Raw genomic sequence first — 14363 nt, forward strand, 5'->3', positions numbered from 1 at the left:
GGCTAACTTGCCTAGAATGCATGCATTTAGGCATACAAGTGCACTTTGGGGCTTTTATATATATATATATATATATATATATATATATATATATATATATATATATATATATATATCGTTTTTTTATGTGCTGATCGACCAATATGTTGGGGGCACATGCCTACATATTTTATCTGAGATTTGGGGACAATTTATTGATTCATCATGAAGACTAAAGCCTTCTGAATAAATCTATATGCAAGTGTATGCTTCCGCAAATTTCTCCGCCACCTAAAGAGGTCCCGTAGGATTTAGCGGAGTTTCCGATCAACCAAAGTCAGCGTCAAGTTCACGGCCATTTCCATGAATTCCAAATTAATGTGGGAAATCCACGTAAATGCCTTTCCGCTAGCGTCACGTCAATATATAAGCGGAAGCGCGTTGAAGAATCAGGCCCAATGTGTTTAAACACATAGCTAGCCTATACACACACTTGGAAATGTGCACGGCACACGCACGCATGCACGCACGCAGGCACGCACACAAACACGCACGCACACACACAGAGTAGTGGGTTTTGGCTGTCAGAGATCAATATTGCGCTAGGCTTTGGACACAGGAAACGACATCCTTCCTCAGTACTGTCTCTGTCCATTAAAACCAGAATGTATACTGTAACCTCTGAGAGGTAATGAGCTGCTGAGAGCTTTGGATAGATGACATGAAATAAGAGCTACTGTAGAGCAGGGGTTCTCAACCCGCGGGCCGGGACCCCTCAGGGGGTCGCCAAATGATGTTGAGGGGTCCCCAAATGATTTAAAAAAAGTTGAATGGCTGGAAAATGGAAATTAAGAGTTTGCATAATGTAGCCTACATGATTATTACAGCAGCAAAATCATTTTACAGGACATGTTTGGACCGAAAAGGGTGTAGGCTGAAGCCGTAGCTTATATAGTGCCTTACTTATCTTGCATTAATGCAAAATAATAACAAAGACGAACAACACAAAATTGAAATAGAAAATAAGGAAAAATAAAAATAAATATATATTTTTATATGGATGGAAATGGTGCAATATAAGAATTTATAGATCGTATTGCAGTTGTTGTGGTCATTATCACAGCTATTCCATATTTCTGCTGCCATTACAGATGGACATTTTTTTGTATGTTAGTTCTTGCTTTTTTAATTTCAAACATCAGTTTACCCCTCAGCTCGTAATGGTTTACTTTCATTTGGAACAGCTTCTGAATGCATTCAGGGAGTAATTTATGTTGCGCTTTGAACGCCAATAAAGCTGTTTTCTGGGTTACTAATATTGAATTTTAGTGTATTATAATAAAGAGTTTGTTGGTGGGTTCATAATAATCAGATCTATTTATTATTCGTATGGCTCTCTTCTGTAATATAAAAATAGGGGTTGTGTTTGTTTTATGTGTTTCCCCATATCTCCACACAGTATAGGTGATATGTGGAACTATGAGTGAACAATACTTGTATGTGGAACTATGAGTGAACAGTTCAAATATGATCATTTTTTTGAGGGTCCCCAGTTCATAAATGATATATATTTTGGGGGTCTCCAGTTCAAATATGATATTTCTTTTAGGGGTCCCCAATTCAAATATGATAATATTGAGTGAACGTGAATAACCAGACCCATTGCAAGATGCTGTACTCTGTCGTCAACCGTAAGCCATTCCAGCCTATCAAAGTGGGCAGGGGTGAGGTGGGTTCAGGGAGTGAGGCCAATTAGTAGCCTGACCAGTTTGTTTTGGGAAGTCTGGAGCCTAGTTTTAAGGGCCTTAGAGGTGGTGTGGTACCAGTAGGTGCTTGCATAGTCAATTCTACCGAGTTCAGAGCTACGTTCATTTTTTTTGTGGAAAGATACTTTTCAACGTCTTCATAGACTATTATTTCCATCACTTTCGAGATGGAGCTTAGAATAGAAATAGGGCGGTAGTTGCTGGGGTCTAATTTGCTCCCTTTCTTGTGCAGTGCATGGGGTTACTTTGTAACCTGACTCCGCCAGATTGCGGCAGTACTGAGTTCACAAGTTCCCTCCTCCTGCCTGCATCTGGGATCTCTCAGGCAGAAACGATGAACCCGGAAGAAGCGGGACAAAAATCTGATATCTCCATAATAATTTTGAGTTGTAGTCTTGTTAGGTTGTGTTTACATTGCGCTGTGGCACAGCTTTAATATGTCATAAGTCTCGCGTTGATCCCGCCTCTAGCGGCCCCATCGCATATCGCTCCGGCCAGAATTGGTCCGGAGTACATCTCTGCCCGAGAGATCCCAGACTCACCCTTAGCTGGCAGAATGCAAATGTTGTCCAGCAGGGGGAGTGGTTCTACCAGGCTAGTTAATTACTTTGGCCAGTTTGAAATCTTGGGGGACCCTGTTTGATGGAGAGGTTCACTATGTGGGTGATGATTGGAGCTATAGAGGCTTATAGTCTCTGAGACATTTGGAGGGAATACTGTCATGGACAGTGGCCTTGTGGGGTTGAAGGGCACTCAGTTTTTTAAGTACCTCCTCGGTTTGCAGCCAGTTGCAGATATATAAACCCATTTCAAGCATCTTGTTTTCTTTAGCAGCCAGTTGCAGATATATAAACCCATTCCAAGCATCGTGTTTTCTTAGCAGCCAGTTGCAGATATATAAAACCATTTCAAGTGAAGTGAAATGATTCATTGCCGCGCTCGAGAGCGTATCGCTTTCGGTCGAGCCTGTAACCTCAATGTCTGATGTCATATGGGTGTTTATCCCATTGAGACTTGAGGCCAGCATTCTAAAAAAGAAAAAAAAAAGAATCCTAACAGTTTTCTAAATAAAAATAAAAAATAAACATATATTTCTATATCAAGTGGTTCTCAAATGTAACTATTTCATGTCACCCCCAAAATTATATGTATTTGGCCGCCGACCGAACCCCATCTGAAAATGTTTTGTTCCAGGGACCTCCCAGAAGTCTCACGCTATGAGCTTGTAGATCGGCTATTGTTACAGCCAAAGTACAAAGTAATGGTTAAAGTGACACAGACGCTTCCCCGGTCTTAATGTGTTATAGAAAAATAGATATCCTGGTGAGTTCACAGACTTACTGTAGGCCCGTTCCCTCTGTTTGTCTTGGATGACGCACGCACGCACGCACGCACGCACGCACGCACGCACGCACGCACGCACGCACGCACGCACGCACGCACGCACGCACGCACACACACACACACACACACACACACACCACAGTTCAGACGGGGTAAAACCATTAACGGCACGCATACACACATCTGCTGAAGGGCCTGGTATGAGTTACTTTGAAACTGTACTCTGAACACAAGTTTTAATGGCAATTTGATTAAGGTTTGCTACGTTGAAAATGTACTGCGTTGTTTTCATCTATCACGTCTTATTTATCTTCGCCGAAGGACTTCCCCCTCTCAGCACCGTAGTTACAGACACATGTATTCCATGTATTTAATGACGTTATAGACGGCACATATCCCTCGCTGTACAACTTGACAACTTCCAACAGCACTTTAATCACCATCGTTAACGGCAAGTTTGTCTGCAGCCACTGCCAGCGTTTGTGATGGGACATTCTCCATGATGAGTGCTTTCTATATATTTTGGTACTTTAAGTACATTTTGATACCAATAGGCCTACTTCTAGTACTTTTACTCTATTCTACTCTATACACACTCTACAGTCTACAATGTACATTTTGAATTCCGGACGTTTTTTACTTGGAACATAGTATATATCTACATTGCAGTATCTGTTACTTTTACTTAACTCAATCTTTGCCAAAGTGTGCATGTTCTCCCCATGTCACCTAGGGTATAGGTACCCCTCACAAAAAGCCGGGCGCCTGATGGAGGGGAAAGGAACTGGTTGGAACAAAGTGTTCCTTCCACGCACTCGTCCAACCAGGGACCCCCCAGTCAGGTGAAAAGAAACGGCCTGGATCACACTCCTCATGCATTGAAGGAAGCATGAGGTCAGTCTGTGGCTCTCCTAGGTTGCCAGAGGCAGTGTAGAGCCCAGGATCGCATGATTAGATAATGGACACTGAGTGAAATAAATGGGTTACAAAATGTTAAGGAGGAGTAAAAACAGGGACAGAATAGAAGATCACGTCCTTGAGGTTTGGCCGAGCAAGGACAAGGTCTTCTGAGGAAGAGAGAGAGAGAGAGAGAGAGAGAGAGAGAGAGAGAGAGAGAGAGAGAGAGAGAGAGAGAGAGAGAGAGAGAGAGAGAGAGAGAGAGAGATTTGTATCAGGGATCAGGTCATATGGTCTGCGGGCTGGCAGAGTGTAACGAGATCACACCATACAGTCTACTGCTTCTCAAACATTTTCAAAATACATTTTTCACGAATTAAAACAAATTAAATTATTTTTTTTGTTTTCCCCCAGTAATTTCATGAAGAAAAATCTAAGAAATTCCATAAATTAGAAAACAAATGTTTAAATATAAACATAAACGATCTATTGATACCGGGGAGAGATGACATGACATGACATGACATGACATGACATGACATGACATGACATGACATGACATGACATGACAGACACGCACGCACGCACACACATACACATTTACACTATGGCCTATGCACTCACACGAAGTGTACACACTCATGGTTTTGGCAAACTGTCAGCAGGAAACTACACTGACATATTCATTCTCTACACATCACTTACCCAACCAACCCAACCTAACCTAGCTATAAACTTCACTGTAACAGTCTAACCCCAATGCTTAGCTCCACCCTAATCTCTCAAGAACAGATTCCGAGTTGCACTGAATCTATTCACAATAGAGGGGATGCGTGTGACATCATCATCAAACCAGGAAGTTATGCAGAAACGTCTACTGAATGACTAAAAACTACTTTCTGGCCTTAACAGCCTATACTGTACATCCAAACAGAAAAGTCATATCTAATAGCATTAAACGACGTTAAACAATGTTAAACTCACTTCAACTCTTAACGAGCTTACACTTAAGACGGAGGGTGGAGGTTGGAGGTGAGATTTATTGCAGATGAATTGATTACAGTATGGAGCTGGGATTGAGTGAATGGACAGAGAAGTGACTGACAGTATGATAACAGAATGATAACAGAATGATGACGGTACGAGGAGGAGACAGTGGAGGAGCTTTGGCGTGGGCCCCCTGGGGACGGACCAGAGCCTCGGTTCGGATCCTGCCTGGCGGAGGCAGGGGGGGCTCTTGAGCCTGCCCCCCTGGGGCCGACCTGGTGGAGCCTGCTGCTGGGCGGTCGTCGGGGAGGTGGCGGGTACCTGAACGGAAGCACAGATGAGCGAAGGGAAGTGAGGACCGTTTATAAAGGGGTGCGGACAAGGTAACGCAGATCTGATTGGAGCAGACGGATGATGGAGCATTACAGCTCTAAGTTGAACTATCGTTAACAACTAAAACTTCAACTCTTAACGAGCTTACACTTAAGACGGAGGGTGGAGGTTGGAGGTGAGATTTATTGCAGATGAATTGATTACAGTATGGAGCTGGGATTGAGTGAATGGACAGAGAAGTGACTGACAGTATGATAACAGAATGATAACAGAATGATGACGGTACGAGGAGGAGACAGTGGAGGAGCTTTGGCGTGGGCCCCCTGGGGACGGACCAGAGCCTCGGTTCGGATCCTGCCTGGCGGAGGCAGGGGGGGCTCTTGAGCCTGCCCCCCAAAAGGGATTAAATAGTGCGCGCCTGGAGGAATGGTGCAAACGTCTGGAGGAAGGAGTAAATTAAGGTTTACCTGGAAGGGACTATACAAACGATGTTGGAGAGATTCCCTCGACGAGCCGGGGCCTTTAGCGAGAAGGGATCCGTGGGAGAGTCAGGAAGGCCCCGCGCCATTGGAGCCTCACGACGGCTGGTGCCGCCGACATGGGAGCCTTTGCGGAAGGGGCTTGTGGGAGAATGGTTAGTAGGTATGGTTGGTAGGCGAACAGCCCGATGGTTAGCGAGCCTCTGGATGGTTGGCCGGAAATCGTTTGCCGGCGGAGTCTGTTTGGGATGAGAGTAAGGTTGGTTAGCATGGCATGAATGAAATGTGAATGGAATGATTGTTTAGCAGGCGTCCTCTCGACAGAGGGCAGTGAGTGAGAATTTGATTAGCAGGCGTCCTCTCGACAGAGGGCAGTGGGTGAGAATTTGATTCGCCTGGCGGGACAGGGAGACTCCCGACGGAGGAGGCCTGCGTGGCCGGAGGACGGGTCGACCGTCGTTTTGGAGGAAGTGAGTGGGCGTCCTGGAGAGGGAGAACATGTTTAGAAGTGGGCAGAGGAGGAGGTACCCGCCACCCGACACATCCACCAGTCAATGTAGGTACCGCGCTGGAAGACACCATGGACTTCTGGGCATCGAGCACGGAGGCGGAGGAAGGTCTGACGTAGGAGGAGAAGGCGGAGGACGACCAGTGGCCCGAGGCTTGCAGGATCAGGACGGAGACGCCGCTGGCAGCAGCGGTGGTGGCGGCTCCGATTCTCAGGGAGTGGCTGGAGTATAGCGGTCAGGAGGGAGACCACATCTTAGGAGCAGCGAGCGGAGATGGGAGGCGAACTCTCTACGACGACCTCAGACGAGCCCTCCAACGACGACTCCGGTCATCTCGGTCCTTCGTACATCTGGCCAGCTCCTTTGTGCTTCCGCACCGGTATCTTTCTTTAGTGCGTCTGCCTAGGAAGGTGTGGGACGTCCTCTCGATCGACGCCCAGCGTTGGTTCCCGCGGTGCGGCCTTGGCCGGGAGTTCTCGATGGCGGTGGCAGTGACCAGCTAGTCTCCTCACTGCTATCTTCTCTGTTATACTTGGTAATGGCCCGTACGGATGCTCGTTGGTGATGTGCTCATCCTGGTTGATGTCAAGTACCACGGAGACATCCTGGTGCAGCACCCGTCCAGGGATTTCCGTGGGGCGGAAGTGTCCGGCATTCACGGCCGAGGAGGAGGACGGTCTCCGCAGTAGCAGGGAAGAAACTGGTCTTAACGTGGAGGGGGAGGAGCACGGAGGAGAGGTACCTGACCACGGTGCCGGACTAGTAGACGCCATGGATCTCTGGGCATCGAGCGAAAACTGGGCGTCGTGATGTTTGACGAACGCGGCAGACCCGAGGGGAAAGGTTTGACGAACATAGGTTCTTGGGCTATGGCTGACGCAGTGGACGTGGAACCGAAATTATTAATAGTGATATGGCCGACTGCGGGAAACTATTCCGCTTGGAATTCCCCCCCAAAACTGAAGTGGGAGCGTAGCACGGTGGCCTGAGCTCTCCGAGCAACGGAGGCTGTGAATAGGTTATGGCTTAATCCATTTAGGCCTAAGGCGGATTCTAAAAACGCCTCTGAATCCTGACCTAAGGTTTCTGAAAAACTTCAAATATTTATAAAGCAGCATCGAAATTTTACATTTGAATACTGTACGTACTGTATGGGTTCCCGGCCTGAGGGGGTAAGATACCGATAGGGGTTCCCGCCCGGAAATGGGTTGAGGTGAGTGGTTTGAGACGTTGAGTGGGTGGTTAACTATGAGTTTAGACATTACGGCGCAGTTGAGACGTTGCGGTGCGTGGCTGTCGAGCTTAGCTGGTGCAGTGCATGGCTGCCAGAGAGTTTAGCTGTTGCAGTGCGTGGCTGCCGACTGAGTTTAGCTGTTGCAGTGCATGGCTGCCGACTGAGTTTAGCTGTCGCGGTGCGTGGCTGCCGGCTGGGTTTGGCTGCTGCAGTGCGTGGCTGCTGATGGGATTAGGCTGCGTTGGATGGCTGACGAGTTCGGCTCGGTGGGGGTCCGTGTTGAGGCCTAGCCGGGAACCTGGCCTTCCAGGCATGCGTGAACAGTGCTCGTTTCCCTGATGATCGCCGAGCAGGTAGCTGGACAGGAGGGGCACAAGCATGGAGTTAGTATGGTCGGACCGACGTGGCAGTTGGAGTGAGAGTAGAATATTAAGACTTAATTGACGGGAGAAACAATGCAGTTGACGGGTGAGTAACAGAGAAAATCTTAATTAGGTACGGCTCGGTGAGCACGGTCTCGCCATCGAGAAGGTCGACATAGGCGGACCTGAATCCTGAGAGAAGACAGACTATGCGCCCACTGCGCGTGAATGAAGTGGAAAGCGAGCTACGCTTTCTAACCATGTGTTGAACCGAGACATCAGAGACACGTACTTCCCACGGATTACAACTGGAGATTGAGAACGTGACCCGTGGCGAAAAACTCCCATATCTGCTGGGCGAGGTACGACAATGTGCAAACGCGGCAGCAGATTTGAGATTTGCTGTGAAAGGAGAGGAATACCAGATGGAACACGGCCGCCCTGAAGACAAGCCATTTGTGTGTTTGCACTATACCTGCGTCGAGTTAGCGTGACTGACGCGTGCTCAAGTTAACTAGGTGGTGAAAGGTCAAGTGAACGAGCGGTGCCGGCATGAACATTAAATGCCGTGAATGATAGGAACAGAGTGGCGTAAAGAGGGACAATATGGCAAGCATTTTCCCTTCATTGACAATGTAATAATGGAGCGTTCTTGAGGGTCTAACGTCGATCAGGGGGTTAGACATGGAATGAAAACCCGGGAATAAACCACGCAAAATGTGACTTATTGAGCTGATAGTGGGAGCTCCGACCTGTAAAGCTCACGGCTTGTAGATCAGCTATTTGAACGTGTTCACACTGACACACGCCTCTCTTTTCTCTCTTCTTCTTCTCTTTTTTCTCTTTCTCCCTTTCTCTCTTCTCTCTTTTTCTTTTTCCTACGATTACGCTCAACATCTCATCACGATCCACATGATTGAAGAAAGAATCTGGAGCACTAGTAGATTGCCAGGGCATGAATGAATGGGGCACCGAGTTGCCATGTTGGAGGAGACAAGCGCCAGGTCCGCAAAAACAAGTCACGAAAACTAACTTGAATCATTATGAAAACGATCCGACAGCGTCAGATAATTTACCAACATGTAACACTGAGGGTGCTTCGAATGAACCGTGGGTTTAAACAACGGCGTCCACCTGGTAAGTGATTAAATAAAACAAGCCTGAGACGCTTATAATGAGCGGACGTGGCAACCTGACGGCACCGGACATGCTCAGAGTAGTCTAGGAGTCTAAGATACGATAGTGGTGACGCTAGTGTAGCGCCGGCCGCAGCTAGAAGAAAATGTAGGCTTTAGACTCTCTTTATAAGGATAGATGACGAGGAGTTTATCATTGGAACGCCACCGGTCGCTCCGTTTATTATTATTCCATCCAACGCTCATCACAGCCAACACTGGCGCATCACAACACTGCGTCATCAAAGCACGCCAGCCTTCAGGCAAAAGCAAACGATCCTCGAGCCTACACTAGTGTTGACTCTCGTGGCAACAATGGAATGCGGAAGTGCTCGTTCTATCTCGGGGGAAAGTTCCGCCAAGGAACAAAAAGTTTGGAACTAGACAAAGCGTGTCGCCACTCTACACTGTGGACGAACTAAAACGCCGTGTATGATTTTAGACCTGCAGCCTGATCTATGCTACGTTCACAGGATGACCAGTAGCTTACTGCCGTGAAAGCAACGTTTAATGCATGATCGCCCAGACGCCACCTGAAGCAGTGCGAGACTGGTGGCATGAGGCATTAGCAGCAGTATACACTATACAGCATAGCAGCCTTGTAACGGCAACGCACGACATACAAAGCACTGAGCAGCAGCAAGCAAGCAGGGTAAAAAGTGGCTAGTGCGGAGGCAGCATCGGAACGGAATCGAAATTAGGCTGTTAGCAGTTACGTTTGTTTTGAAGGTTGAACCATTCAGGTGGATAAATAGCAGTGACGAGCAATTAGAATGATACTGTATCTGATGGAGGCATGCAGGGCCTGGGACGCTGGCGAAACACCCGACGGTGTGTCCTGGGATGAAAGCTGCGGCCGTGGAGGAGTTTGTTGACTCTTGAACTTGGATGGAAATGACGAATGAAGAAGGTGAGCTGTGAGCTCTCGAACGTGTCTGTGTGCTACCTGAACGGAAGCACAGATGAGCGAAGGGAAGTGAGGACCGTTTATAAAGGGGTGCGGACAAGGTAACGCAGATCTGATTGGAGCAGACGGATGATGGAGCATTACAGCTCTAAGTTGAACTATCGTTAACAACTAAAACTTTGCCTGTCACTTTGCCACTCGATTTGCCATTCACTTTATGCATGCACAGTGCATACCCTCTATTTACAATTACAATTATAGGCATTTAGCACACGCTCTTAATCCAGAGCAATTTACATCAAATGCATATAAATAGTAATCTAAATCATAATAAGTAAACCAATAACCTATTATCAGTCGATAATAGGTAGAATATCTGTAGAATGTCTGTACAATGACATTTTAAGTAAACACTATATAGAATGCTATGTCTACATAATATTGCATGCTATCTTGGATCATGGAGGCTAGGGCAAGTGCTACGGGCTAAGGTGGAGTCTGAAGAAGTGAGTTTTCAAGGAAACAAACGGCAGAGGGATCTGTTTTTTTTGAGGAGCGCTAGCCCGTCCTATATACAGCTTTTGACCCTGCCCACACGTCTCAATATTTGCCATTGACAATGAAAGGAGAAATTAGGTCAAATTAATGTCTTGTCCCCAGTCTCCCACATGTCTCAATATTATTTTACCATTGACAATGAAACGATATATGGACCAGAGATTAGGAACAACCTGTACAGATCAGCAGACATTCCTCAGTACATTGAATTCCTACGGCTACGGTTTGAATTAAATAAATACCCTTTCAATCAGTTGGAATGTGTCCTTCTTGGCATACTTACTACTTAATCATAGCTTTAGCCTGGTGCTCTCTGCAAGGAGCCCACCGCATAAAGACTTATTGGAAATAGCAACGCCAGCAGACCTCGTGGCTTCTGCTCCCATGCATGTTGCACAGTGTCTGATTTCTCCATTCTCCGAGGGGGTAAAAAAGCCTGTTTATTTGGGCCAATATACTTACACAGCTGTGGATGGAATTGAGGTTTGCCAGGCAGCCACATCACTTCGGGGATGCTGCAGGCATATGTGTATACTGTATACACCAAACGACGCAGCAGAGGAATGCCAGCCACATCTGACGATGTGCTCTAAAGGAGCCCGGCCGACCGAGGCGATGCTAGAACGTCCTCACTCACTGTCCACTAACCACTGAAACCAGTTGGTTCTCAACCACTTGGTCCAGTGGTTATCGTTAAACATCTGCATCACTTCATTCACAGCAAGTCTACGCGATTAGAGCATTATTATTGTTATTTTGATCAACGTTTGCCTGTTATCTCTCCTAATGGTACCAACATCAATAAAGCATGGAATTGTGGACAACATCTTATCAAGCAAGTATAGTACAGTATTGGGTCTGAGAGGCTACATCTCATCAAATGGTGGTATATGTGGCTCAAATCCCGAATAAATAATGGCCCTTGATATGAAAAGGGTTGAAAAGCACTGACTTAAAAATATACGTCCTTCCTTCTATGTCAAATAGGAAGAAAATAAACTAGCTGATTTACAACCAATGTTGATCCATTTGTTCAGAATGTTAATAATTATTTTTGCCAAATGTTCCAACTATTATGACATGCCCAGAATAGGGACGCTAGGGTCCATATGGTCAATACAACGTGAAGTGTAACACATAATTGCAACATTGTAACAGTGGGAAATTAAATTAAATTAAATTCCTTGAATGTGAACAAGGTTCTGGTCAGATATATTCTCCTGGATCATTTTCGTTGTCATCCGTCCCAGCTCTTCTTCTGAACTGGACCCGGAAGCATGCCGAGGGACGCTGAAAGACGAGTGATTCAGACGGAACGTCATCATCAGCATTATTAATCTGACTGGTCGACTGACTTCATCAACAGCATTAGTAATCTGACTGGTCGACTGACTTCATCAACAGCATTAGTAATCTGACTGGTCGACTGACTTCATCATCAGCATTATTAACTGACTGGTCGACTGACTTCATCATCAGCATTATTAATCTGACTGGTCGACTGACTTCATCAACAGCATTAGTAATCTGACTGGTCGACTGACTTCATCATCAGCATTATTAACTGACTGGTCGACTGACTTCATCATCAGCATTATTAATCTGACTGGTCGACTGACTTCATCATCAGCATTAGTAATCTGACTGGTCAATTGACGTCATCATCAGCATTAGTAATCTGACTGGTCGACTGACGTCATCATCAGCATTAGTAATCTGACTGGTCGACTGACTTCATCATCAGCATTATTAATCTGACTGGTCGACTGACTTCATCATCAGCATTATTAACTGACTGGTCGACTGACTTCATCATCAGCATTATTAATCTGACTGGTCGACTGACTTCATCATCAGCATTAGTAATCTGACTGGTCAATTGACGTCATCATCAGCATTAGTAATCTGACTGGTCGATTGACGTCATCATCAGCATTAGTAATCTGACTGGTCGACTGACGTCATCATCAGCATTAGTAATCTGACTGGTCGACTGACGTCATCATCAGCATTAGTAATCTGACTGGTCGACTGACGTCATCATCAGCATTAGTAATCTCACTAATCTGACTGGTCGACTGCCACCGGATTCTAGGACAATAAGAGGGGGACAACAGACTGATGTATGCTTGTTGTATACAAAGGGTGTGATACATCTTGCCCCAATGCATTTCCAATGGGAGTCACACGGTTTGACACAACATTTGTGTTGTATGAGGGGGAGGGGGGCAGTCGAAACACAGCCGAAAGCCATACAACAGCTTGCAGTGTTGGGCAAGTTACTTTGAAAGCGTAGCTTGTAAAGCTACAAGTAGCTCACCATGGCAGTAGCTTGATCAAGCTACATAGCTACCACCGGAGAGATGTAGCTTGTAAAGCTACAGCTACATGGAAAAAGTAGCTCAAAGTAGCTCAGCTACTTTTTATTTTTCAGTGTTAAATTGAGAATGTACATGCGGGAGACCCCTCCTCCCCTCTGGGAGACCCCTCCCCTCTGGGAGACCCCTCCTCCCCTCTGGGAGACCCCTCCCACCCTGCTCCCCTCGGGGAGACCCCTCCTCCCCCTGCTCCCCTCTGGGAGACCCCTCCCACCCTGCTCCCCTCGGGGAGACCCCTCCTCCCCCTGCTCCCCTCTGGGAGACCCCTCCTCCCCCTGCTCCCCTCTGGGAGACCCCTCCTCACCCTGCTCCCCTCTGGGAGACCCCTCCTCACCCTGCTCCCCTCTGGGAGACCCCTCCTCCCCCTGCTCCCCTCTGGGAGACCCCTCCTCCCCCTGCTCCCCTCTGGGAGACCCCTCCTCCCCCTGCTCCCCTCTGGGAGACCCCCCCACCCTGCTCCCCTCTGGGAGACCCCCCCACCCTGCTCCCCTCTGGGAGACCCCTCCTCCCCCTGCTCCCCTCTGGGAGTCCCCTCCTCCCCCTGCTCCCCTCTGGGAGACCCCTCCTCCCCTCTAGGAGACCCCTGCTCCCCCCTGGGAGACCCCTCCCACCCTGTGATACCAGGGCCAATCAGAGGCCAATTAGAGGCAGCTGTCAAGTGCTGATATGCCCTCAAAGCAATCAGAAAAAGGAACAGTCCTTGATTTTTCAAAGGGGGTTCTAGTACAAGAATTAACACAGCAACCAATGGTCAAAATGTATATATTTCTTTCATGTTATTGCCCAAAATTGTAGCTTGTAACTTCAGTAGCTAAGCTACAAAAAATGACCCAAAAGGTAGCTGAGCTACTTGACGAGGTACACAAATATGAATGTAGCTAAAATACCACAAGCTACAGCAAAATGTAGCTCAGCTACGTAGCTCAGCTACATGTAGCTTAATACTCCCCAACACTGACAGCTTGTAGTCCAAAATGTTGTATCAAACCATGTGACTTCCATTGGAAATGCATTGGGGCGGCCATGACACTTACATCTTGCTTACATCTAGCATGCATCAATGTTGTATGCTAGATCGAAAGGTGTGAGTGAGGCCTATACCTTCTGCCGTATTTGTACTTTACTTGAGTATTTTAAATTTCCAATACTTTTACTTCTACTGCACTACATCTACTCCACTCAGGCAAATATTGTACTTTTACTCCACTACATCTATTTGAAAACTTTAGTTACTAGTTACTTTGTAGATTTATATTATTATTACAAAACATACAGTACCACTTCAGCCATATATACATTTTGGCCTTTTGAAAATAACATATCTATACAACTACAAGGTCACAATGTGTCGCGATGCGACACATTGTGAGCTTGTAGATCTGCTATTTTCAAATGATTTGTATGCATTGAAGTACATTTTGAACGTTGATCTTAGCCTGGGTTTAAATGTACATG

Source organism: Protomyctophum parallelum (genome assembly GCF_964188405.1).
Source record: "Protomyctophum parallelum genome assembly, chromosome: 2".
NCBI lineage: Eukaryota > Metazoa > Chordata > Actinopteri > Myctophiformes > Myctophidae > Protomyctophum > Protomyctophum parallelum.